The sequence below is a fragment of the Stomoxys calcitrans genome, chromosome 1, assembly GCF_963082655.1.
Source record: "Stomoxys calcitrans chromosome 1, idStoCalc2.1, whole genome shotgun sequence".
Taxonomy (NCBI): domain Eukaryota; kingdom Metazoa; phylum Arthropoda; class Insecta; order Diptera; family Muscidae; genus Stomoxys; species Stomoxys calcitrans.
Window position 1 is genome coordinate 67871079 of NC_081552.1, and position 25996 is coordinate 67897074.

A 25996-nucleotide genomic window follows, 5' to 3' on the forward strand; every position below is an offset into this window, starting at 1 on the left:
TCCGATTACGCTAACATTTTGTACAGTGATTTCTCTCATGACTTGCAACTGACTTTATTAAGCTTGGTTTTATTTGGTTTGTGCATCGATATTGCTTCTATATAAATCGATCTCCTGATTTTTATACCCTCCACCATAAGATGGGGGGTATACTAATTTCGTCATTCTGTTTGTAACTACTCGAAATATTCGTCTGAGACCCCATAAAGTATATATATTCTTGATCGTCGCGACATTTTATGTCGATCTATCTATGTCCGTCCGTCTGTCCGTCCGTCCGTCTGTCTGTCAAAAGCACGCTAACTTCCGAAGGAGTAAAGCTAGCTGCTTGAAATTTTGCACAAATACTTCTTATTAGTGTAGGTCGGTTGGTATTGTAAATGGGCCATACCGGTCCATGTTTTGATATAGCTGCCATATAAACCGATCTTGGGTCTTGACTTCTTGAGCCACTAGAGTGCGCAATTCTTACCCGATTGGAATGAACTTTTGCACGACGTGTTTTGTTATGATATACAATAACCATGCCAAGTATGGTTCAAATCGGTTAATAACCTGATATAGCTGCCATATAAACCGATCTTGGGTCTTGACTTCTTGAGCCTCTAGAGTGTGCAATTCTTATCCGATTGGAATGAAATTTTGCACGACGTGTTTTGTTTTGATATCCAACAACTGTGTGGTTCAAATCGGTTCATAACCTGATATAGCTGTCATATAAACAGATCTGGGGACTTGACTTCTTGAGCTTCTAGAGGGCGCAATTCCTATCCGATTTGGTTGAAAATTTTCATGAAGTATTTTATTCTTACTTTCAACAACTGTGTCAAATAAAGTTCAAATCGGTTCATAACCTGATATAGCTGCCATATAAACCGATCTGGGAATTTGACTTATTGAGCCTCTAGAGGTCGCAATTATTATCCGATTTGCTTGAAATTTTGTACGACGGATTTCTCATGACCATCAACATACGTGTTTATTACGGTCTGAATCGGTCTATAGCCCGATACAGCTCCCATATAAATCGATCTCTCTATTTTACTTCTTGAGCCCCCAAAGGGCGCAATTCTTATTCGAATTGACTGAAATTTTATACCGGACCATATCTTGATATCGCTCTAATAGCAGAGCAAATCTTTTCTTATATCCTTTTTTGCCTAAGAAGAGATGCCGGGAGATGAACTCGATAACTGCGATCTATGATGGAGGGTACGTAAGATTCGGCCCGGCCGAACTTAGCACGCTTTTACTTGTTACTTCTCAATTTTGCTTGAAATATGGGTGATGGGAAATTGACGATAATATCGATACTATCGATATATATTTTTAAAAATATTGAATGTTGCGATTATCGATAGTTTGCCAGCTCTAATTCACATGCAATGTAAGACATGTAGAACGTTGTGAACAAAAACAACCCTTAATGTAAATGCCATTCATGCATTATAAATTATATGGATTCGAGAAAAGTGGTTCAGTTTGGTAAATTGCTACAATGAAGCTCATTAAAATATGCAAATTTGTATGGTTGCCTGTCCTGTTAGTTGTTGACAAGTCAGATTTAAATGTGCTTCTGTACCAGACGATGGGGGTGTACGAATTTTATTCGATTTGTTACACCATTAAATTTTGCCCTACGATTTTATAAAAACTTTATGAAATTATGTCTTTTAAAGCCGCTATTGCACGGCATGAAGCACAGTTGTCTTATGACATGCCACTTTTTGTATTCACAAGTACGTAATTTAAAATGTTTGTCAAGATTATCAATTTCCATACGACTCATTTTTCATCATTTTTGCTATCACACCTGTTTGTTATTTTCCTATGACATTAACTAAAAATATGAGCAAATCAGAGTGTTTTTCCATTCAGTTAAGTATTGAATATTAAGATGATTTTCTAACTGCCGTCCACTAGACCACTGACAAGTGGAGTATACTGCAAAGTGCATGACAAGCGGTTAAAACTCTCACCGCGACCGAAGGTACCTTGTATCTCCTGTTGGAAGGCATTTGTCAAGTTCTTTGCTCGGTTTCTCTTTACCAAATAATGGGATAACAATGGTAGGTCAAAAGAAGAAATTAATATGAATTGCGCCCTTTAGAGGCTGAAGAAGTAATATCTTGAGACCAGTTTACGTTCGATCTTATCAGGTTATGGACCGATGGTATGAATGTTGGAGTTCAATAAAAGTCATTGTGCAAAACTTCAGCCGCATCGAATAACAATAAGACTTATTGCAGGTTCAAGAAGTAAAATCGTGAGATCGGTTAATATTGGAGCTGCATAACGTAATGGACTGATTTGGACCATACATGGTAAGTTTATTACAGGGGTCATCATGTTTAAGAAGTAGGATCGAGAGATTGATTTGGCTCTTTGGGGTTTTGGGAAGCCATCAGGAAATCATGCAAAGTTTTAACCTAATCAGTCCGTCATCGTTTTTACTTAAAACGCTGAAATGATTGGTTGACTTGAAGGTGGGGAAGAACTGACACCGGCGAATTTTAGTGGAGCACAACATGCATAGCTCGAGGGGGGTCGGTGGAGACGGCCTCACATGAAGTGGTAGGGGGGTCGAAATGTCCCTTCTAAAGAAGGAGTACACGATAGCGCCCTTCCTCAATATTAAGGTGGGCGTTTAATAACGTGGAGATAGGTTCCATAATCGCCGCCCTGGATCCCGGTAAACGGATAAATTGCTTCGCAGCAGAATTAATAATGCGGACTTAGGGGAAAGCTTGGTTAGAAGGCAAGGGGAACGCCTCAAAGAGGCCGATCTCGCCGATTCTCTGAAAGCTGATGATGAATGAAGTCATTTTGAATGTTCACTGTGCAAGCTATAGATATGGGCTTCGAAAAGTAGGTTGAGGACCATTTCAAGAAAGACGGAGCTGGTGCTTTTCACTCGGAAATATAGGTAAGGCTAGGTTAGGTTGGAAAGAGGGTGCGGATATTAATCCTCCCAGCCAATATGGACATACATCTAAGCCATTAATCGGCTTGTTGTGCGCTCTAAATACTAAAAAAGGAACTTCTAAAAAAAATCTAAGTCAAGAATTCGGTGCTTCTTACAATTTCCCTAATTATTTTCCATACTACGCCCCTAAGTTGTTCACGTCGGGTATTATGTCCCCACCTAAGCCGCAAAAGCCGGACAATGACATAGGAAATGATCCAATGTCACATCATCTTCCCCTCATGCCCTACACATGTTATTAGTTGCCGCACTGATTTTGCATAAATGAGCTTGTAGTCCAATGTGACACTGTTATGACACCGAAAGCTATACTAACCTCCTTTTTACTTCCTTTCAGTAATAGCCTCGTCTTATCACAATCTTGATTTCCACATAGGATATTCGTCGTCCTATCGGCCGTTTAGCTGTTCGTCACTGTGTTAAATGCGCGTTCATAGCCCACGCCCTTAACTTTTTACTTTAAGACTTTGTCTTGTTGTGTAGGCATACATAAATATCAAATCAATTCAAAATAAGATGTCACTGAGTCCGACTGAATACAGGAATCATAACGGGACACTGTGCGATAGGCCTTATGGCCGCGCGCATTGAAATCTCGCATGCGACTACTGTGGACAATGGCTTGATGAGGATGAGGAGGAGACTATCAAACACCTGCTCTGGTCATGCCCGAGTCTGCTGAGGCATAGACTTTCCATCCTAGGGTAACGGTTCTCTGGAGAGACTCCTCAGATACGTGGATAAGAATGGTTTGATATGACGAAGGACGCGATGAAATCTTCAACACACTGTCATGACCTGGAGCACTAATGCTTAGCACTTGACAAGTGAATACTTGAGTGAGTGTGGGCTTATGCTCCTGGGAAGGACTTGCGTGGTGATGTGATGAATAGACGCATGGAGTAAATCTACGGCAAGAGACCTTAAATAATAGTAAATCTACGGCAAGAGACCTTAGTATGTACTCAAGTAAGGACGAGGAGAAAAACTACGCCAAGAGACCTTAGTAAATACACAAGCAAGGACGAGGTGAAAAACTACGCCAAGAGACCTTAGTAAATACTCAAGCAAGGATGAGGAACAAACTACGGCAAGAGGCCTTAGTAAGTACTCAAGCAAGAACGATTCGGAAAACTACGGCAAGAGACCTTTGTAAGTTCGAGGAGGAAAATCTACGGTAAGGATTTTACCAGGATTCTACAGTACAGTACTCCAGGCAGAATATTCTACGATTCTACAGGATAGCCAGGAGACCGTGGTAAGTACTCCAGCATGAATCGTATAGGATTCTACAGGTTAGCCAGGAGACGGTGGTAAGTACTCCAGCAGGGATCTGCTAGGATTCTACAGCACAGCCAGGAGACCGTGGTAAGTACTCCAGCAAGGATATGATAGGATTCTGCAGGATATTCGTTCTCACCGTTGTCAGCTGTTCACTGTATCGTTGCTACGCACTGACTGTCTCCATTTGCTTGGCCACGTGCTGCGTGGGCGTCACGAAAACAGTTGCTGATTGAGGTTACAACAACAAACTTCTCCACCAATGGTAGAGATACGCCGCCGTTATTTTGTTGTTGTTGCCTAACGGTACAGAACAATGAATAGACACAAGGATTAAGTTGGAAGAGTTTATTGGAAATTTTTCAAAACAAATCTAAAAGAATATTTTTCGTCGTCACACCTGTCTACCCTTCCCGACGGAGCGGGGGCGGTGCATTTGATCATCATAAAAAATTTCCACCAAGTCTTTTTTTTATTCCCTCCACCATACAAACGGAATGACTAGATTAATATACCCCCCGTTTGTAACACCTCGAAATCTTTGTCTAAGACCCCATAAAGTATATGTATCTTCTTTGTCGTCTCGACGTTCTGAGTTGATCTAGCTATGTCCGTCCGTCTGTCTGTCGAAATCACGATAGAGGTTGAACGCGTAAAGCTTTATATATATTATTATATTATTTATAGCTTCCAATCTCCCGATTTGACTTCTTGAGCCTCTGGAAGCCGCATTTTTTGTCCGATTTGGCTCAAATTTTGCACAAGATGTTCTGTTTTGACTTCCAAAAACTGTTCCAAGTACGGTCAAGCTTGGTCTATAAACTGATATAGCCCCCATATAAACCGATCGCCCGATTTGACTTTTTGAGCCCTTACAAGCCGCAATTTTTGACCGATTTGGCTGAAATTTTGCACAAGATGTTCTGTTATGACTTCCAACAATTGCGCGTAGTATCGTAGTGTCGACATTGGTCTTTAACCTGATAAAGCTCCCATAAAAACCGATCTGCCGATTATGATTCTTGATCCCCTATGAAGCGGAATTCTTATCCGAATGAACAGAAATATTACCCAATGACTTCTACTATGGTCTTCAACATTCAATTCATTTACGGTCCGAATCGGTCTGTAACTTGATATTGCTCCAATAGCATAACAATTCTTATCCATTATTCTTTGTTTGCCCTGAAGAACTCGACAATTGCGATTCATGGTGGAGGGTATATAAGATTCGGCCAGGGCGAACTTAGCACGCTCTTATTTTTTTATTATAGAGAGGTTCAGTTCGAAGATGAGCTATATGGGACAATTTCATGATATAGCTCCGATATAGACTGATCTCCTAATTTAAAGTCTAAGGCCAATAGAAATCGCATTTAATACTAGATGTCGCTGATATTTCAAATCTATAGCCCCATTTAGACCGATCTCCCGACTTAAGGTCTAAAACCCATAAAAGCCGCATTTGTTACATATTGCCATCAGCATATCAGTATATCGATTTTTTGATTCAAGCTATTGGGTTCATAAAAGGCATTTTTACCCAATTTTGCTGAAATTTGGCACTGTGAATTGTATTTAGATAACTAACTGCTGCATATACCAATCTTCCGATTTAGGGTATTGGGGGAATGTTATTACAACCCTACACATCCTTGCCAAATATGGTGCTGATCAAATCAATTTTGGATATAGGTGTCACATTAACTGATGTGCCGTTTTTTGGTCTTGAATCCACATAAGTTCCCTTATTATCCGATTTCGCCGTTTGCACTAGGTTTAGCCTCACATCGGATCACATTTCGTTAAAACTGCTACGGGTTCGTAAATGGTGCGTTTTCACCCGGTTTTGTCGAAATGTGGTTAATATGTATACCTGAGGTGGCGGGTATCCAAAGTTTAGCCTGGTCAAAATTTCCTGCCTTTGGAATGAAAATTCGTTCTTAATCAGCTTGACCATTATATAAATGTGTGTTTTTTAGAGGAAATTTAGTTAAAATTTTGTCTTTGGAGAAAATTTTATGAAAATTTTGTCTTAGAGAAAATTTCATGGAAATTTTGTCTTCAGAGAAAATTTAATGGAATTTTTTCTTTAGAGAAATTTTCATGAAAATTTAGTCTTGATGGAAATTTGGAATTTAGAGAAAATTTTATAAAAATTTTGTCTCCAGAGAAAATATCATGGAAAATTTGTCTTTAGAGAAAATTTTATGGAGATTTTGTCTTTGTCTTTTCCATGAAATTTTGCTGTAGACAAAATTTTATGGCAATTTTGTCTCTTGAGAAAATTTGATGGAAATTTTGTCTTTAGAGAAAATTTCATGGAAATTTTGCCTTAAGGGAAAATTTCTTGGAAATTTCGCCTTAAAGGAAAATTTTATGGAAATTTTGTCTTTAGAGAAAATATATCGGACATTTTGTTTTAATAAAAAATTTCACGGAAATTTTGTCTTTAGAGAAAATAACATGGGAATTTTGTCCATAGAGAAAATATTATGAAATTTTGATCTTAAGAGAAAGTTTGGTGGAAATTTTGGCTTTATAGAAAATTTTATGGAAATTTTGTTTTAGAGAAAATATAAAAAAAAATATAAAAAAATATTATGAAAATTTTGTGTTTAGAGAAAATTTCATACAAAACCTCGTTTTCGGGGAAAATTGGACATTTTGTCTTTAGAGAAAATGTCGTGAAAATTTGGTTTTTGGTGAAAATTTCATGGAAATTTCATTGAAATTGTTGTCATTAGCGAAAATTTCATGGACATTTTGTCATAAGCGAAAACTTCATGGAAATTGTAGAGTATTTAAATACTTTCTTTCAAAAAAATTCAACTTAAAATGTATCATTTTAATCCGTTTTTCCTTCATTGAATATTTCCCAGTTTGCCCACACAAAAAGGTATTAATTTTTTTTTTTTTTTTGTGTGAGTTAAAGGTCGTTATCTCAGCCTTGGGCATTCATGTCAATTTAATAACTCATGTAAATTTATATGCATATGACTTTATTGGCGATAAAAATATGAAGCTGAACTGATATAGGCCGACGTTGAAATAAAATTGTTTTTCATGTGGAAGGGTCGTAATATTTTAGGTTATTGTGATTTTGGTGACCTATAAAATAGGAAAAACTTAAATGTATGAGACAGGGTATAGCATTTTTAGCCAATTGTTTTGATTATATTTTTGAGTCTTAATATCAGCGTGTGTTATTATAGAAAAGGAAGCTTTGGGACAAGCTCTTTAAAGGCAAATAAAATGCCATATGTTGATCATATAGTTTAAGGCTTATTTAATGAAGGGGGAAGTCTTTTGTGTGGAGTCGTTTTATAAGCCATTGGCTGTATGGTATTTGAAAGGAACTGAATATGTGATTAAGAATTGATATACTTTAGTAGTTTTTTTTTCCAAAGTAGGGTCGAGCTTAAAGACCATGGGAACCAGAGACCAGAGGTTAGCATGTCTAAATTTCGGCCCGGTCGAACTTCATGCTTTCTTACTTGTTTTTATTTTATCATCTTAAACTTCACATTATATTTAAATTAATTTCTCCTCAATCCAATGCTTATTGTTCATAAGCCCCTATCAACAGTTTGTCAGTTAAATAAAAATGTTTCTATACATCATGTTGGCAAACTACAGTTGAGCGCACCTAAAAAAATTACTCTCAACAAATTCTAACCCTTCCATTTTTTTGGCGTTTTGCTATTTTAGTTAACACGTTAAATAAAAATGCAATAACATAAAAACACAGCACAGCACAATTTTTTAACGAACCCCCTCATGGCACAACCGCTTTTAAAGCAATGTTTTTGTCAAGTGGCCTTGCTTTTGTAACATTTAAATGCCAATGTACTTGTCCATATTTCAACACACATGTCCTAGCCTTTTGCAAATCAAACTTGGTAACATTGATACTTTTCACATTCCTGATATCTATTTAATTTTTCCGTAGCTGAGCCAATATATGCTTATCTCTGTATAACACTTCAAACTAAAGTTAAATTGGAAGTGTCAAATTGATTGTGCTAAAGATCAGTTTCAGCATTAAATGTCATCCATTATATGTGTTTAGCCACGCGTCTGTATTTCTGTCAGTGTACCTGTCTGTTTGTTCTTTACTCTTACTATCGCTTTGTGAATCTATAAATGACCCTTGCAACTTGCATACGTTTAAATATTTCAATGGCTGAAATGCATTTCGTCTCTATTTAATGCATACCTTTGAATGCTTCTATTCGACTTAAGGACTTAACTGGAGTGTAAAATAGAAAAATGGTACCAAGGGTTATTGAATAAACTCAACATTTGCTGAAGCTTGCAACTAAATGAAAGGTCATGCATTCAAATAATGCTTTGTCATGATTTTTCCGTTTCTTTAGCAATCCAATTTTAAAAGTTTCCTTTTTGATGTTCATAATAGTATTTGGGCTTTTTTTTTTGAAAATAATCAAGGCGAGTATATTATAGAGTTTCTCTTTTTAGAGCTTTTCAAATAGTGAGTACTTCGAGGAAAAATAGGCAAGTAGGTAGTTTTTTGATTTCTTTCAAAAAGTAAATCAAATTTTTATTTTATGAACTTAGTCCTGTGTGCACTATAGGTCGTATGAAAATTTTTGTTTAAGTATGAAGTATGTTCCATGGGGCGTATGAGCAATATTATTTTCTAGTATAATATTTGATGGAGAATTCTTAAAAAATATTGAGTTAATAATAAAAACAAAAATCAGTAAAAGCGCCTACTCTTATATACCCTCAACCATAGATCGCATTTGACGAGCTCTTTCAATGAATTTTTCAAATATATAGGAGCTTCTTCAAGTTATGGACTTGTTATGGCTGTTAGAACTCCTAAAAAAGGCCACGTTTAAAATGTCAACCAAATCGGATAAAAATTGCGCCATTAGAGGATCAAGAAATCAAATCGGGCGATGGGTTTGTATGGGAGCTATATGAACCAATTAAGATCATTCTTAGCGTGGATTGGAGAAGCCGAAACAAACTCTGCGTTCAAAATTTCTGCCAAATTAGATAAAAGTTTTGTCCTCTAGAGGCAAATAAAAGTCAAATCGTGGGATCAGTTTATATGGCAGCTACATCATTGTCTGATTTGGATCATATTTAGCACAGTTGTTGAATGTCGTAGCAACATTTCAGATCGGTAGATCGGTTTTTATAGCAGCTATATCAAAACGTGGACTGATTTGACCCATTTACAATCCCAACCGACCTACGCTTATTGGAAGAAGGAAGAAAGGTTATGGATCAACTTGAACTATATTGGCACAGTTTTTGAAAGTCGTAACAAAACGCCTTGTGCAAAATTTCAGCTAAATTCGTCAAGACGCTCAAGAAATCAAATCAGGAGATCGGTTTATATGGTAGCTAGTCAAAACATGAACCGATTTGGCCCATTTACTATCCCAAACGACTTACACTAACGAGAGTAAGCGTACTTTCGACAGACGGGCTTTGCCATTTCGAAAACAAGCGAGCTTACGACAGTCGGACGGACATGGCTAAAACGACTTAGAATGTCAAGACAATCAAGAATATATATTCCTTGTTGGGTTTCAAATCAATATAACTTTGGGTTATAAACGTAATGACGAAATTAGTATACCCCCATCCTATGGTGGAGAGTGTTGATGTTGATTTCAACTCTCATTATGATTACATTCTATCCAGTATTTGCCAGCCTTGGTTTACATTCATTTCAGATTCTATTGACGATCAACTAGATCAGGTTTCCATAGTTGATGGGTTGAAGACAAACCTAAGGAAGGTGGAGTCGGTGCTCTTTGCTCGGACTGTTCAGTCTCTGACCAGCCCTTGCTATCGACAGACGTGTTTACTGCATTGCTAAACTGCAATATATATATATGTGAAACAACGTAGCAGATTCACTAATAGACAACCAAATACGTATGTCCCAACATTAATTAACAACAACTTCTCAAAGTCCCCCATTCGGGGGGTTTATTCTTTATCCAAGAAATGCAAGCACTCGCATTTGAGCTTATATGTAATTTAAGAAATTACAGAAGTAAATACGAGCTGTTCCAGGTTTTAACGAATCTCTAAAGACTGAACATTTTCAATTTATGTTTGATAATAGTGTTCACAACTGCTTTGTCTCTGAGCCTGGCTTAATGCAAACGTTTCTCTTGGTCACCAAAACTTTTGCATATACATAGAAACGAAAGAGAATTAAGAAGAGGAGGTGGAGTGGCATTTATTTTTAGAAAATAAATTTCTCACATTTTATTACCCATTGTTAATACGTAAGATATTGAAAGCAGTGGTATTAGAATTAAGAAAGTTAACGGAGAAGTTGATATTTATTCATGAGATTTTCCTGAACGACTTGTTGGCACTAGGAAAAATTGTTTACGTCAGACATGTATAAACTGACCAGAAGTGGAATAAAAAATATTTTAGCTGCCACCAATCACGGGGTTGATCGAGGGCAAACTGCTGGTACAACATAATGTATGAAAGATAGGATTCTTATAATATTAGTATTTGTTATCCAATAGAGAATACTCCCATTTCCACACAACTCAATCGGCAGAATTCGACTCTAAATTTTTTTTATTACAGATGCCCCCGAGTTTTTATCGCTTCTAGAGGTAATAAATGAACTAAGTGCGGATCACTTGCCAGAGAAGACAACCTTTTCAAATTTTTGCGAATCTGACATGCCCGTTTATTTTGATTGGCAATTGGCAGTATTTTTCAAGGTAGAAAATTGAAAGAAATCCCATTATTCTAGATGAAGACGATTTCATAACCTCTGTATTTATTGACTTTCACCTTCAATATTTCAATGGAATTCTAAACGATGCGATTTCAGGAAGCGTGTCCTTGAGACAGATAAGAAATTGCATCAAAAAGTTACCGGCACGTATCGTATTAAGTTGAGCATTCGGAGAAGAAATTACTTTTGCAAGCGAACGAAAGCGATTACTATGAATTTAAAACGTTGAATTCTTTTATGAAAGGTCAGATAGAAAAATTTCTAAACAATTTGTTCCCTCATTGGGAACTTACAGAAGATATTAAGGAAGAAGTCGAAAAGTATTCTGTCTATAATGGATCACGTTGCATTACCGCGATAGGGAAATGTCGGGTTATAGGTAAACTTTTTTCAATTATCACTGTGCGACAAACCTTAGACTTAGACTCTCCGAGCGGAGAGTCTAAGTGAGAGGGCGTGCGGCACCGGCTCTTGCACAAATACTGAGTGCCTAAGATACTCGGTATGACAAAACGGGTTAATGGCGCCTTTAAATAACCAATGGCTAACCTGTTCCCGCGTCGATCGGTTTTTTGAGTCGGAATGAGCTTACTCACCTACAAGTGCTTGACGAGGATCGCCACCTCCTCAAGAAAATGTGGCTACAACCATATCAACAACGATCTCTTCCAAAAACGGGAGTTACATTTTTGAAAAATTTTTAAATGGTTGCCTTAAGCCTCATTCCCATTAGTCAAATATTTGACCCAATTTGTTTTATAATTTTTGTCCAAAATATATTAAATTCATAAATTATTGTTGTTGAATTCACATTAGACACATTTTGTTTGTCCGCCATTTGACGTTAACCATTAGATAAAAAATTGTGTTCCATGTTTGATTGCACAATTTTTTTGTAAGAAAAAACGGTAGCAAATTTTAAATATTTAGGAGTTTTATTGGACACTAAACTAACTTTTAAATATCACCTATGTTATAAAGTGACCAAATGTAATATACTTATAATATGTTTGTATACTTTTATTAAGAGATCTTCAGCATTAGACATCGACAATCCTGTTTGGGGTTCAGCTTCCAAATGTCATTTGAAAAGGGTGCAAGTTACTCAGAATAAAGTATTTAAACTTATAAAGAATCTACCTAGATACTACTCCACAGAAGGACTCCACCAGGTCACTAACACTGACTTTGTGGAGGTTAGATTAAATAGTATTACAACTACTAAATTTCGCATGAATATCCCATTAAGGAACATGGGCTAAACTCTATCATCTTTGAAAATTTCATGAAAATCGGTGCAGCCTTTTTTGAGTCCATTCGGAACTAACAAACAAACAATCGCTCCACGTTTGGATATAGCTGACATATAGACAAATCTCTCGATTTAAGGGCTTGGTCCCATAAAACGCAAATTTATTGTCCGACTTCGCCGGAATAAGGGACAGTGAGTTGTGTAAGGACTCTTGACATTCTTGATCAATACGGTACAGATTTAGATATAGCTGTCATATATGCCGATCTCCCGATTTAAGGTTTTAGGCCCACAAAAGGTTAATCTATAAACCAATTTTGCTGAAATGATGCACAATGAGGTTCGATAGGACCATCGACATTCGTACCGAGTATGGTCTAGATCGGGCTATATTTAAATATAGCTGTCAAATATATAGTTCTCCCAATTTAAGTTTTTGGGACCATAAGTGCACGTTACGTTACTCTATTTCGCTGAAATTGTCACAGTGAGCCCTTGTAAGATCTTCGACATTCTTTACTCTATATGCTTCAGATCGGTCTTTATTTGGATAAAGCTGCATTTTTAACCGATGAACTTGGTACAAAGAGTTGTGTTTAGACTTTCTGAATATGGTGGAGATTGGTCATATTTAGATATAGGATATTCGAAAAACGTTCAATAGTTGGTAGAACCACATACAAGGTAGCGTCACTAGCCCTGCTGATTAAAAACATTTTAATGTGTACATAATAGACCAGCTGGACAGGGCCCACTCCGCTGCGCGTTCTTTCACTCACTTATTTTATATGAGCCCTATACTGGCACAGTCAGGAAGAAAGTCCTGTTTGGGAGTGCTAGTTCGACCTTTTAGATATTTCGCCCCAGTATGGATGTCATAATGGTGCTCTACTCCCAAATTTCTTTAATTTATTATTACGGCTCTTTATTTATACGGCTCATTCGGTAAATATGTCCGGTATGGGGGTGTTTTTAGGGGTGAGGTGGACCCCCTTGTATCAGATTCGTGCTCTACTCTCAAATACCTTTCATTTGAGCCTAATATTGTCATTATTGGTTGAAATTTCCATTTGGCGGGCTTTGTGGGTGGGGCGGCTGCCCTACACATCCTTTAGCAAGTATACCAAATTTCTGTTTTTAAGTTATTATAAAAAACTAAACTTTGCGTAAATCGCCCCACCCATCTCCGAGATATGGCGTTTTTGAAAAAAGAAAAGGGGAGGGTCCGCCAATTAAAGTTTGGATGTTAGATCCAAATTCTCGAAAGTGCATATCTGATTCATACTCTACTCCCAAAAACCACATTTGAGCTACATAATGCTATAATCGGTATATATGTGTGGTTCAGGGGGAGTTTATGAGATGAGTTGTCCCTGAAGCACTTTGCCATTAACAGATATCAGATTTGAGACCCTTTTTGCCAAAATCCACGAATATGTCCAGTTTGGGGTGTATGTTGAGTGGGCCGCCCACCCAATCACATAGCCCTGAAAAATATCAGTATTGTACTCTACTTTTAAATTCCTTTTATTCGAGCCGCAATTGCAATTGGTTTAGGGGGAGTTTATGGGGTAAGACTACCCTCAAACACTTGATATCAAAATTGGATGCCAAATTAGTTTTCTACTTTTGAGCGCCTTTTACGCCTTATCTCTGAAACAATATCAGCGTCGTGCTAGAGCACGATTTTGTTTGAGGCCCATAATGTCAGGCATTTTGAAGGTGACGATCAAGATATTGAGGACTACGGATCTCCGTCAGATCCACACTAATTAATTTTTTTTTTTTTTGTATCGGTAATCCACATTCCAAATCATATTTCAAAGCTACAATTTGAAACAGCACATTTTTAAAGATCTGCAGCTTCTCCTGTGTCTAGCCCAATTTGAGAGTAAAAAGTGTACTTTAGTACCAAAGATTGCTGTCCTATTCTATCCTGATCGGCCTTCATATATTATTTTTAATACGTGTTTCTTGTGTAGGATGGGGAAGGGGGATTGCCCTCTGACTCGTCCTTTAATTTGAGTACAATATTTTCTCGGTCCTCCTACATGACAGTTTGCTGTTCTTTTTATTGGGAGGTGAGGATCGGTCCCCCCGACGCTAAGACCCACAAGTCAATTTTGTTGAGTCCTTTATTGTCGCGATCAACATTTTATGCTGAACGGCATGACGTAACCCAGATACTTGAATCCTTATATCAACATTCAATTCGAACTCTACTGTCATAGACCTTTCGTTTAATTCTCATATTATCCCGATCGAACAACACGTCTTATTGAAGAGTACTAGGTGGGTGGGCCGGTCCCAGACTCTGTCCCAAATATGTATATCAGATTGGTGGTCAACTCACAGACCTTTCGTTTAATATTCATTTTGTGACGTTGGACATTGATGCACGTTTTGGGGGTTTTTGGAGTTTTGGAGAGGCCTTGTAGACACCTTGGACCAAATTATACTCAACTTCCAAACACCTTTCGTTTGATACCCATATTGTCCCAATCTGTAAAAATGCAAGTTGAGGGGTTTTTGGGGGTGGGGAGGCCCCCATTTCTTCAGACACTAACGAATACATTTTAATATCAGACTTGTACTGTAATTTTAAATATCTTTCATTTGACACCCATATTGCTCGAAGCGGTAAAAGTGTTCTGTTGGTTGGTGTTTTTAGGGATGGGGAACCCCCCGACACATAAGGTGGGAATTTTATACCAAGTACGTACTCTACTCTTAAAAACCTCCTATTTGCCTCAAGCGGTAAAGTGTCTTGTTGGGTGGTGTTTTTGGGGGTGGGGGACCCCCCAACACTAAGGGTGAAACTTTTATGCCAAGTTCGTACTCTTCTCTTAAATAACTTTCATTTGAAACCAACATTGTCCCAGTCGGTAAACATGTCCGTTCGGGTGGGTTTTGAGATGGGGCGTCCTCCAGGTTAGTTGACCCTAAACTTTTATACGAATTTCGTGTTTTTAGCGTACGAAGAGGTTGCATAAAAATTTTCGCTTAAATCGGTGCACCCATCTCCGAGATCTTGTGGTAAGGTGGAGGGTCCGCCCCGCCTTCGGATATGTAGTACTTTATTTTCACCGGAGGCTCAAATATCTGTGAAAATTTCATGATAATTGGTTCAATAGTTTTTGAGTCTGTACAAACAAACAAATAAACATAAAGAGTGATTTTTTTGAGGTTAGGATTTTCATGCATTAGTATTTGACAGATCACGTGGGATTTCAGACATGGTGTCAAAGAGAAAGATGCTCAGTATGCTTTGACATTTCATCATGAATAGACTTACTAACGAGCAACGCTTGCAAATCATTGAATTTTATTACCAAAATCAGTGTTCGGTTCGAAATGTGTTCATTCACCGTTCAGCGATGAGGCTCATTTCTGGTTGAATGGCTACGTAAATAAGCAAAATTGCCGCATTTGGAGTGAAGAGCAACCAGAAGCCGTTCAAGAACTGCCCATGCATCCCGAAAAATGCACTGTTTGGTGTGGTTTGTACGCTGGTGGAATCATTGGACCGTATTTTTTCAAAGATGCTGTTGGACGCAACGTTACGGTGAATGAACACATTTCGAACCGAACACTGATTTTGGTAATAAAATTCAATGATTTGCAAGCGTTGCTCGTTAGTAAGTCTATTCATGATGAAATGTCAAAGCATACTGAGCATCTTTCTCTTTGACACCATGTCTGAAATCCCACGTGATCTGTCAAATACTAATGCATGAAAATCCTAACCTCAAAAAAATCACCCTTTACAAACAAAGCCCAATAATTTCATTTTTATACCCTCCACCATAGGATGGGGGATATACTAATTTCGTCATTCTGTTTGTATTCGTTTGAGATCGAATATTTCGAGTAGTTACATAAAGTATATATATTCTTGATCGTCGCGACATTTTATGTCGATCTAGCCATGTCCGTCCGTCTGTCTGTCGAAAGCACGCTAACTTCCGAAGGAGTAAAGCTAGCCGCTTGAAATTTTGCACAAATACTTTTTATTTGTGTAGGTCGGTTGGTATTGTAAATGGGCCATATCGGTCAATGTTTTGAGATAGCTGCCACATAAACCGATAGTGTTTTAGTATCACTTCTAACAACTGTGCTAAGTATGGTTCAAATCGAACCATAAACTGGTATAGCTGTCATATAAACCGATCTTGGGTTTTGACTTCTTGAGCCTCTAGAGGGCGCAATTCTAATCCGATTTGACTGAAATTTTGCACATAGTGTTTTAGTATCACTTCTAACAACTGTGTTAAGTATGGTTCAAATAAGTCCATAACCTGGTTTAGCTGCGGGTCTTGACTTCTTGAGCCTCTAGAGAGCGCAATTCATATCCGATTGGAATGAAATTTTGCACGACGTGTTTTGTTATGATATCCAACAACTGTGCTAAGTATGAGTCAATTCGGTTCATAACCTGATATTGCTGCCATATAAACCGATCTGAGATCTTGACTTCTTGAGCCTCTAGAGGTCGCAATTATTATCCGATTTGCCTGAAATTTTGTACAACGGATCCTCTCATGAGCATCAACGTACGTGTTTATTATGGTCTGAATCGCTCAATAGCCCGATACAGCTCCCATATAAATCGATCTCTCTATTTTACTTCTTGAGCCCCCAAAGGGCCCAATTCTTATTCGAATTGGCTGACATTCTACACAGGTCTCCAACATATAATTTAATTGTGGTCTAAACCGGATCATATCTTGATATCGCTCTAATAGCAGAGCAAATCTTTTCTTATATCATTTTTTGTCTAAGAAAAGATGTCGGGAAAAGAACTCGACAAATGCGCTCCATGGTGGAGGGTATATAAGATTCGGCCCGACCGAAGCCTGCATTTATTTGTGTCCCCACACATTAATTAAATCATACAGTGTCCTGTTAGGTCATTATAATTTATCGACTGTTTTGGGGTGAGGTGGTCCGCTAGATATATGAGCACAATAATGAGATCAGATTCGCAGTTCTCAACCTCATACCTTTAATTTAACCCCATTTTTTCATGATTGGTGTATACAGCCGTTTGGTGGGGGGCATCTATATGAGGGTTGTGCGCCATACTGTCACTTGATCACAAAATTGAATGACGCAAATTAATAGGTCAAATAATCTATTGGAGGCGATTATAGGAGGTAAAGCACCACCTACATTCATGAACACAAAGTTTAATTCATGAACACAAAGTTTAATTTCATATTCATAATCTGCTTTCAAATGCCTTTCATTTGAGTCTTATATGTTGTAGATATGATAGAGTAAAATGCTAATTTGGGGGGCTTTTTGAGAGTGGGCGACCCGCAAATACTTCGACATAATTTTTTATGTTATATTCGTAATCAATTCCCGAATGCATTTCATTTGAGTCCCATATTTATATGTATGTCCAATATGTTTGTTTGGGGAACTTTTGGGGTTGGAGTGGCATCTGGGTTCCTTGGACCCAGCTTTAAATACCATATTCGTATTCTACTCTCCAATACTTTTCATTTGATGCCAATATTGCCCCGATCGATCAACCTTGATTTTGGGTGGTGTTTTTTGGGATGACGGGGGAGGCTCAGCCTCTTCCAATATCAACAAATTATTTAGCCTATACCTCCTTCCTGACCATATTCGTAATCTATATATATATATATATATATATATATATATGGGGGTCATATGGTATGACTATTCATAGACAACCACCATACCATGTGACTACCTATTAAATAGTCATCATTTGCCCTTGTTTTTCTACCCACCACATCCAACTCTAAGAGAGTAGCACTAACATATACATTAGCGCCATCTGGCTGTCTTCAATTGGATTTAGTTGATCCAATTGAAAACAGCCAGTAAATGGCAATAATTTGGTGAAGCCAACATGAACCGAGAGAGGGCAGAGTGGTAAAAATTAATCATCCAGCATGTATCTTTGTTATGACAACCTATCGGTACTTTGAATAAAGAAAAATAAAATATAGGAATATCGTTGCAGTTGTTTGCGGTATTATTTTTTTACTTTTCCACCCAAGACGCTGTTTAAGGTAATTTAATTGCCAATCTATGACATAGAAAACAAGTAAGAGCGTGCTAAGTTCGGCCGGATCTTATCTACCCTCCACCATGGATCGCATTTGTCGAGTTCTATGCGCGGTATCTCTTTATATCAAGTGATTGTCCTATTCGGACCATAAATGAATGCTGAACATTGTAGAAGTCATTGTGCAATGTTTCATTTCATTAGGATAAGAATTGCGCTTTGCAGGGGCTCGAGAAGCAAAATCGGGAGATCGGTTTAAATGGGAGCTGTATCAAGCTATTGATCGATTCAGACCATATTAGACACGTATGTTGAAGGTCATGAGAGAAGCCGTTGTACAAAATGTCTTCCAATTCGGGTGAGAATTGCGCCCCCTAGAGGTTCAAGAAGTCAAGATCCCAGATCGGTTTATATGGTAGTTATATCAGGTTACGTACCGATTTGCGCCATACTTATTGCAAGTCATAACAAAATACTACGTGCAAAATTGCTGTCAAATTGGATGAGAATTGCGCCCTCTAGAGGCTCAAGAAGTCAAGACCCAAGATCGGTTTATATGGCAGCTATATCAAAGCATGGACCTATTTGGCCCATTTACAACCCAACCGATCTATACTAATAACAATTATTTGTGCAAAATTTCAAGCGGTTAGCTTTACTCCTTCGAAAGTTAGAGTGCTTTCGACAGACAGACGGACGGACATGGCTAGATCGACTTAAAATGACTTGACGATCAAGAATATATATACTTTATGGGGTCTCAGACGCATATTTCGAGGTGTTACAAACAGAATGAGGAAATAAGTATACCCCCATCCTATGGTGGAGGGTATAAAAATCGATATGGATACAAAAAAATTCTTTAGAAAAAAAATTGAAGAAACATCTTATTAGTTAAAATGTCAACATTTTAGAGTAGGAATAAGAAACATATTTTTCGCGTGGTGAAAATGAAGGTACAGCGATGCGGGACGGGCTCAGCTCTCTATATAAATAAATTTTTGTTTGTTTATCGTTTTCTTTGTTTGTGTGCTCCATATAGACTCAAAAACGGCTGAACAGATTTTCTTGAAATTTTCACAGAAGGTGCATTATGGGCCCGTGGTGAAAATAGGGTACTTCATTTTTTGTTATGTGATGATGGGGACACCTTCCCCCTTACCCTAATTTCAAAAATGCCAGATCTCGGAGATGGGTAGGGCGATTTAAGCTAAATTTTGTTTGCACTCTAACACGGGGTGTAATATAACATGGGGTGCCTAGGAGGTCCGCCCACCCCCAAAACCCGGCAAATGGATTTATAGACCAATCAATACAACATGAACTAAATAGCATTGAAATAAAGTGCTCATTTGTTAACCAATTTTTTCGAAATTTAGCAGAAAGGATTTTCCTATGACTATAAATATAACTGGTGAATTTCATAGAAAGTGGATGAGATTAAGATGTAGCTGCCATATAAGTATATCGCCCGATGTTCACTTCTAGAGCCACTGCAAGTGCATTTATTGACCAATTATGACAAAATTTTGTATAACGCTTTCCTCGACGACTGCCACAATATCTAAGAAGTTTGCTCGAAATCAGTTAAGATTTAGATATAGCACCCATAAATATATATATATATTCATCAGATTTTGGGTAATTTGCAATTATGTTGTTGTTTGTTAACCGTAGCTGTTACAGTTTGAACATATTTGCTTTGCTCGAAATTTGATACGGGTTGTTTAATAACCCATCTGAAAACTTCCACCGGGGTCCATCAAAATGGCTTCAGAATTAGATATAGCTCTCACTTTGTACTTATAGGGTAGGTGTAGGGTATTTTAAAGTCGGCACCGCCCGACTTTTGCCTTTCCTTGCTGGTTTGTTTACTGACTTCAGCAATCTCAAATATTTTAGTTAATCATATAGAAATAAATGTCAAATCTATGACGTTTCTATGCGTCAAATTGTATCCCAATTTTTTGTTGTTGGACATCTGACTGTACATTTTATATGATTCTGCCATGGTTTACTATTTAGTTATTCGATTGTTATTATGTATTTGTGAATACAAAATTTTAAAATCAGCATCATAAGGCCGTAATATTTTAACACCGATAGATTAATGTAGATTTGAATTAGGTTTATTTGACAGATTTCCTTCAGAGAACTGTCATCTATAGATCTATTTCAAATCTACATTCAGTTTTGAGAGTAAGGCCCTAACTATTAATGTTATTGTGCTTTTTATTACCACACAAACTGTGTATTGTGTTTTTCTGTGCTTGCCATTATTATTGCCCCACAAATGTCAAAGCTCCATTCGCACAAAAAAAGTCGATAAAAACAATTAAATTTGCAAATTGTTGTGCAAATCCCACTAATTGATTTTAATCAATTTACAATTTAATAAATGTAATTAAATGAAATATTGTATAATCTACTACATAAACAAGTAGCCGATCAACAGTATTCAATTACATATTGCAATAATTAGTTTTAAATTTAAATTTGTATTCAATATTTCATAAGTGCACATGTTGGATATACATATGCTCATAAATTTGATTTTAAATGGATTATTAATTTCTCCGGAATTGTGACTTTGTTCAGACAGTTGAGGCACACCTCTGTGATCAAGTGAAATAATGCCTTTATTTAGGGCTCATATTTCCATTGAGATTTCCTGGGAAATTTTGGCAATTGACATTTATGATTATGGTTTTCCATTAAATTAAATTGATTCATTTTGTGTAAACGATGAAATCAATCATGTACAAAACATGAAATGTATTTCCTGGTGCCTCGAGGGAAGGGTAGGCAATTAATTCCTTTAATATACTTGTGAGCGAGTTTAATAAATACAATAAGCGTATATCTAAAAGAGGCCATTTTGTTATACATTACAAAGGTACATTTGTGTGTGTGAATTGAAGAAAACCTATAAATTTGTTAATAATTTGAAAAATCTCAAGTGACACTCATATGAAGCACAATAATAAGAAAGGTAGAATAATGGGTTTACGTTGTATTACTCTTAAGTATTGTATTGTAAATTGACATCTCAAAGGCGCTTCTTTGAAAGCCTCTTAAGGCTTCATTGAAACAGTTGACTGTGAATATGAATTACAAAAGAATTGCATGTGTGCTCATTGTTTATTAGGATAGGTTAGGTTTAAACGGCCGTCAGTGATCCGACTCTTTTAGACGTTTTCGCCCACGGTGATACCAGAGGAACAGGAGAAGGAAGATGCCTTCCAGTTCCTACAGTGAACCATCAAAATCGCTTTAATAATCCAAGCAACACAGTAGATGTTCTACAGTCTCTTCCTCCTCGACGTACTCACAGCTTCTGCAAAAATCGTTACTGGCAGCCTTCCGTCCGTCAGCATGTTTTCCGATCACACACTGACCTGTCCTGGCGGACACAACGTCTGAGACATCTGTTCTAGCCAGCAAGAGCAAAGCTGTAGACCACATAATTTTGGACTGTTCACAAACCCCAGTTTGTGACCGTCTGTCATTCGTTACCCGTCGGGACTGATCCTAAAGATTTAGCTGACATATCTTTAGAAGCATAGTTCCCTTGAAATGTGTAAGGTGTTTCATAGTCGTCTTCCCTACAATTCCCTGGGATATTCTTTGGCCAGGCACCCAGAACAGATGACTTTGAGCTGTTCAACCTCCTCGTTGAGAAATCGAGGGTTGTTTTTGTCTTCAGGGCCTAATGGCTGCCTGGCTGTCCGAGAAGATATCCATGCCAGTCGCCTTTATGACATTGTATCTTAGCTATTATCTCTTGGCAAGTCCCTAAAGTTGATCACCTCGGTATTTCGAAAAATGGTTCAGGCGGCCAAACCTTTTGTTGTGGTCTGATTTTCAAAATTCTTTTTTTGATAGATAGTACTCGAAAATGGAGACCATCGTGTCGCAGAGGTTAGCATGCCCGCCTATGACGCCTGGTTTTAAATCACAGCGTAAACAAATTTTCAGCGGTGGTTTTCCCCCTACTAATGCTGGCTACATATGTAAGGTATCCTGCCATGCTAAAACATCACTGCCAAGTGTTGTCGCTGTGCGACACGTCGTTCGGACTCGACATAAAAAAGAAGGCCAATTATCATTGAGCTTAAACTTTAATCGGCACTCATTGATGTGAGAGAAGTATCCTCTGTTCCTTAATCTAATGTTCATGAAAAAAGAGCTTGACTTGCATGTCATGTGGTTTCAACAAGACGGTGTCACATGCCACACAGCACGCGTAACAATGGATTCTTTGAGGTGCGAGTTCGGTAGTCGCCTAGATCACGCGATTAAACTCCTTTAGACTATTTGTTGTGGGGCTACGTTAAATCCCATGTCTATACAGACAAGTCCGCTTCAATTGACGCATTGGAAGACAACAATGAAGAAAATTGGACTAAGCGAATGGACCATTTGAGGCGCAGTCACGGTCAACATTGGCATAAAATAATTTTCAATTATTGAATTATATGGGCTGAACTATCGATTCAAATAAAGATTTCATGCATTTTTCTGAATTGAATGTGTTTATACCCTATACCATCACTATGGGACAGGGTATTATAACTTTGTGTATTTGTTTGCAACGCTAAGAAGGAGACGAGGTAGACCCATAGATAAATATAACGATCGATTTAGAATCACTTCCTGATTCGATTTAGCTATGACCGTCGATCTGACTGTGTGCTTATAAAAATCGGTTCAGTTTTAGATATAGATCCCATATATATCTTCCATCCGATATGGCATTTTAAGGCAATAGAAGTCACCGTTTTGGTTAGATCTTATAAAACTTAGCGTGAGGTGTTTTATTTGACGTCTTAGTACGGTGGAGATCCGGGCGATCAAGGAATGCGTGAGGTGGTGTGGTGCTTACACGAGGACGTCGAGTGTGATCATCTTTACAGACAGTAAGATTGCCATAAGGGCGATAATAAGCGGGACGGTGTTGCAGTGTAAGAAGGAGATTAACGCCTACTCTGAGGATGGCAAAATCCACATCGTTTGGGTGCCGGGCCAGAACGGAGTAAGGAGGAATAAAAGGGCAGACGATGCGGCGGTGAAGGCCAGATGACTGCCGTCAATAAATTTGGTTAACCCGAAGCATTTCGAGCATTTGGAGGTTGGAGCACTTTCTTTGTCATTGCCCGGTTTTCATATCTAACAGATACACGCATTTAGGCCGGGACACAATACCAGACATGTACCAACATAGAGGCGTGGCATGGAAAACAATTAAGGATTTTGTAAGTAGTACAGAATTCCTTAGATTTTCTTTTTCGAGGTTACGTTTTGGTTGTTAGAGAGCACAACAAGCCGATTACTGGCTTAGGTGTATGTCTTTAGTGACTTGGGGCTGATTAATATCTGCACCCTCTCTTCAACCTAACCTAACCTAGTACGTGTGCTAAATTTTATCGAAGTTCGTCCAGATTTAGGGCATGTAGCCTCTGTATATATATGATATGGCCTTTAAGGCTCTAGTAACCACAATTTAGGTCTTATCGTACGTAAGAAAATCTAACAAGGTTCTATTCAATATATAATATATATATAAATATATAAATAGGTATTTAAAATTAAAATCTGAGTATATTTCACAAGATGTTCCATTAAAGTAATACGCAGACTCAGTGGTGTAGTGCATTATATAGTCGGCTCCGCCCGACTTTTGGCTTTCCTTACCGTTCTTTTTTTTTTTTGAAAAACTTTCTTATAGCACTTAAAAATTACTCTTCATAGTCAGATCTGAACTATATTTAGGTCAGATGTCGGTAGTCTTAAAATAATTCACTATTTAAAATTTGAGCAAAGTCGAGTAATAAATGTAGGTTTTATGGGTTTCAGACCCTTAACCCGCAGATGACAGCTATATCAAAATATAGTCCGATCTGAACCATATTTTGATCAGATGTCGGTGTGCTTAGGTCATCCCCAGAGGCTTTCTATGCTTATGATGGCAGCTATATCTAAATATGGTCCGATCCAAACCATATTTGGGTCTGATGTTGGGAGACTTAAGAAGACTCAAGAGTAATAAATTCAGTTTTTATGGGTTTCACACTCTAAATCGTCAGATCGGCCTATATGGCAGCTATGTGTAAATATAGTCCGATTTCGCCCGTTCAAAAACTTAAACTGCGTGCAGCAAAAAGAAAATATCTGTGCCAAATTTCAGCTCAATTTATCAATTTTTGAAAGTTGTAGTTAAATTTTGCATTTAGTATTCCGTTATGACTTCCGACAATTGTGCTTAGTACGGTTCAAATCGGTCTATAACCTGATAAAGCTCCCATATAAACCGATCTCCGATGTGACTTCTTGAGACCTTACAAGCCGCAATTTTTGTCCGATTTGGCTAAAATTTTCCATATAGTGTTCTGTTCAACCGTTCATTATCACATAAAAAAGTCTTGGACTGGTGAAAAAGCTTGATATTTGGGTACCACATGTATTGAAAGAATTCATTTAACAAACCGAATCAACGCTTGTGATATGCACCTTAAACGCAATGAATTCGATCCGTTTTTAAAACGAATCATAACTGGAGATGAAAAATGGATTGTTTATAACAACGTTAGTCGAAAACGATCATGGTCCAAGCATGGTGAACCAGCTCAAACCACTTCAAGGGCTGATATCCACCAAAATAAGGTTATGCTGTCTGTTTGGTGGGATTGGAAGGGTGTGGTATATTTTGAGCTGCTTCCAAGGAACCAAACGATTAATTCGGATGTTTACTGTCAACAATTGGACATATTGAATACAGCCATCAAGGAGAAGCGACCAGAATTGGTCAATCGTAAAGGACAACGATAGACCGCACAACGCTAGACCGCACACATCTTTGGTCACTCGCCAAAAACTGAGTGAGCTTGACTGGGAACTTTTGATGCATCCACCATATAGCCCTGACCTTGCACCATCAGACTACCATTTATTTCGATCTTTGCAGAACTCCTTAAATGGTAAAACTTTCGGCAATGATGAGGCTGTAAAATCGCACTTGGTTCAGTTTTTTGCAGATAAAGGCCAGAAATTCTATGAGCGTGGAATACTAAATTTGCCAGGAAGATGGCAAAAGGTTATCGAACAAAATGGCAATTATATATTTGATTAAAGTTCATTCTAAGTTTTATTAAAAATGCATTTACTTTCTTTTAAAAAATCAGCAATTACTTTTTGGGCAACTCAATATTTATATTTTGATACCCACCACTGAAGGATGGGGGTAAATTTATTTTGTTATTTCGTTTGCAACACATGGAAATAATCGTTTCCGAGACTATAAAGTATATATATTCTTGATATAGTCAGCTCCGTCCGTTTGACTGTTTAAATCAAATAGATATAAAACAAGTAAAAGCGTGCTAGGTCCGGCCGGGCCGAATCTTACATACCCTCCACCATGGATCGCATTTGTTCACTTTTTTCCCGGTATCTCTTTTTAGACAAACAAAGGATAAAAGAAAAGATTGCTACGCTAATTGAATTGACCACACTAGAAGTCTATGTGTAAAATTTCAGCCAAGTCTAATAAGAATTGGGCCTTTTAGGGACTCAAAAAGTAAAATAGAGAGATCGGTTTATAGGGGAGCTATACCAAGCTGAAGACCATTCAGACCGATATAGACCATGTTTGACACGTATGTTGGAGGTCAT

At 37.7% G+C, this 25996-nt stretch overlaps 1 protein-coding gene across 1 annotated transcript in view; it reads right to left on the reverse strand.

Annotated features, from left to right (window-relative positions):
- The window catches only part of LOC106093105 (serine-rich adhesin for platelets), a 742527-nt gene that overhangs the window by 181715 nt on the left and 534816 nt on the right, over positions 1-25996 (reverse strand). The gene's annotated exons all lie outside the window — the stretch shown is intronic.